We start from the raw sequence: 3,141 nt of genomic DNA, 5'->3' as shown, positions 1-3,141 counted from the left end.
ATGTCCTATGCCCTCCCGTCTACTGTGGCCCATCTGTAATCCCATCCCCCACCCTGCACCCCCATATCCGCCCGGTCTCGCTCTACACTTCTCCAAAACAAACCAGCTGTCTTGGCCGGTCCTGTCCCCGGGGGCGTAAACAGGTGTCGAGAGGGCCTCGGGGCCTCAGCATGTGACACATGGCAGCACACTCCTCCAGCCCTCTTGTCCGGCCTGCCAACACACCAGAGAGGGAGAGAGTGGTGTGTTTTACAGCTGTAGTCTTGATTGTTACTACAGACAAGGAGTTGTTGATAGCTGGTGCAAAAAAAAAAACCTGCACATAAAACGTCCTCTGAGTCAAACCATCATTTCACAGTTACTGTTTGATGGAACTGGTTAAAAAAAAAAAGCATGTTTTTTTCTTTTATTCATTTTGTGACGTAAGTGATAAAAAAAAAAAAGAAGCTGTAAATCTGTTTTCCTGAAGATCTTTCAACTCTGCCTACAGCTATGACATGCCTTTAGCAGATGTAAGAAAAATATATACACTGCTGCGTGACCAAAATAGATAAAAGGAGAGGGGTCTGTCCTGCTGAGCCTAAAGCCAGCTGTATTTTTAGCACAAACCACACACTGTGCTCGGAGAGGGGGACGGCTGGACGCAGGTCAATGTGCCTGCACACACATACCGAAATGGCAACCACAAGTCAATGCTACTATTCTTGTATAACTGTGAATTGTCAGTGGAGGCACTGACTAAAAGGTTTGCACTTAACCACCATTACCATCCCAATATGTGTTCATTTGCACACCAAAAGTTATTCTTCTTCAGTGGTCACTCTACTTCAAAAACCAATTCATGAATTGAAACCCGCTCAAGGGCCCGAGCTTCTTCGTGCAGAGCAGTCACAACTTTCACAGCTCTTTCCAGCGCTTGCAAGTTTGGAAAAGCGCCCTTGAACACAGTAAAGTTCTTCTTTTGAAGAGAACAAAGGCAGCGTCACACCCTCGACTGTCCCACTATCACTCTCTCTCTCTCCGCGAGCTCGGCACCACTTCACAGCCTATTGTGCATCTGCCACTTGACTCTTTGACACCGTGTGTGTGTGTGTGTGTGTGTGTGTGTATGTGAACTAATGAGTGTCTGAGGGGGGGGGGGGGTGTAAATGTGTGCGCACATGCATATCCCGAAGCTAAAGTTGTGATTCGGGGGGGGGGTTAGCCAAGCTGCCACCTTGTTGAGTGGCCGTCCCGAGTTTGTACCTCTTCACAAGCCGAGGCAAGTTGGTGGATCATCTTCTGAGTGCGTGCGTGACTTGTATCGCCATCCATCTTACAGCAGCTCCTCCGTTATGGAGACAAACAACCCACTGAGCAATTACCGCAAAGTCTTGTGCGGGAGATGCTGAATGTCAAACCTCAAGTCTTTATTCAACAAACACACACAGGAATGCATTATTATGTAAGAGCAGTCAGGCGACTGCCAGTGGGGATGAGCGATTAAGAATATGTGTCTTTTCACACATGTTGAAAACCTAAACTTTATTACCATGTGGAGGGAAAGAAGATCATCACAACCCTCTCTGGACTATAATTATGTTACATAGATAAACTGAAACTGACTCATTCGGGAGGTTTTCAAGACGACTCGCAAAGAATAAATAAAGCATGTTTGTATGTGGAACTGTAGGTTTTTTTTCTCAGTATAAACAAATCCAGACCATAACACTATATCTTATATAGTCTGCAAAAATATAAACACCATTGACCTTTCTGAGCGCATATCAGTGGTGGGAAGTAACGACGTACATCTAAAGTACACTTTGAGGTACATGTACTTTACTTTATTCCATTTTATGATACTCCCCCCCCCCATTGCACTTCACAGGGACATATTGTACTTTCTACTCGACCACATCTATTTGACAGCTTTAGTGACTTATAAGATGAAGATTTGACACAATGGATAATGTAACACACTATTAAAATACAACTGTTTAAGATTAAATCTGGTTTCCAACCTTTTTGGCACCTGACGTCTTCCAAACAGCAGTCACATTTCTGATGTCTGAGATGTTAACAGCACCATCAGATAGTGATTTCTTTCCCTCTGAACTATTCACGTGGTTTTATTTAAAAAGAAAAAGAAAAAAGTAAAACAATTGAAAACAGATTTGTATATCAGAACTTTATTTTTACTCCTTTCCTCTGCTAGTAACCCTTCAGATGTATCTGCTGCATATAAAGTAGTTCAAATTAATTCCACCAGCAGCGACAGCGTTAAAATGCCGCTTACACAATGATGATATATAATAATAATATAAATAATACATCATGCTGTGGGACCAAACTGCACTTTTACTTGAATACATTACTTACATTTGGTTTTAATCCTTATGTAAATTCACTTATGTGGGATTTTTTTTTTCATCCAGGACTTTAACTATGGAGTATTTTCAGATTGCTGCATTGGTGCTTTTACTTAAGTAAAGTTCCCGAATACTTCCTCCACCACTAACTCAAATGCAATAAACTGTCCCAGGTGTTACATCACTAAATCAAGCGATATGTGTGATTGTGACAGCTTATTTAGTCACAGCCGCATGCAGGTTTATCAGCAGGAATTGCGCAATAATTTAAAGCAGCACATTTGGCCAGCTGCTCGTTCCGGCCTCCGTCAGGTCTGCTGTGCAGTCTGAGGCCTGAATGGAGACTCTCAGCAGCAGCTCCTGCATTTGCATTTGATGCAGACTTCTAGCAGACTTCGGTCGGCGGAGCCAGCACCGCGGATGACTCTGAACTTAACAAAACTTTGCTGATCGAGGGTTAAAGCATTGAGAGAAACACAACAACACCGAAGCACTCTGGCGACAGTGTTAGAGCTGAAGACGTGGTTTGGGGTCCGAGCCAAGGCGGATGTGTTTTAAAAAGCTCTGTTTTTGAAGAAGTTCAGGCGGAACTAGGTTTTGTGGCGGAGGAGCACTAAACCCTCGGCGCAACAAACTGCCGGTGCACAGTTCGCCGCTGAGCTCGGAGCAGGCACACCGAGTGCGCTAAAACTGCGGGGTTTGACTCCGAGATGAGTCCCTGTGGCGTTTAACAAACAACACCAGTTCTTTTTTTTTATATATATATATATATATATATATTTAAACTAAA

Source organism: Brachyistius frenatus, unplaced genomic scaffold (genome assembly GCF_029030835.1).
Source record: "Brachyistius frenatus isolate BFR_SWC_R1_liver_20210118 unplaced genomic scaffold, ASM2903083v1 Contig_58, whole genome shotgun sequence".
In the NCBI taxonomy this organism is placed as follows: domain Eukaryota; kingdom Metazoa; phylum Chordata; class Actinopteri; family Embiotocidae; genus Brachyistius; species Brachyistius frenatus.
Note: the sequence above shows the minus strand (reverse complement) of the source record.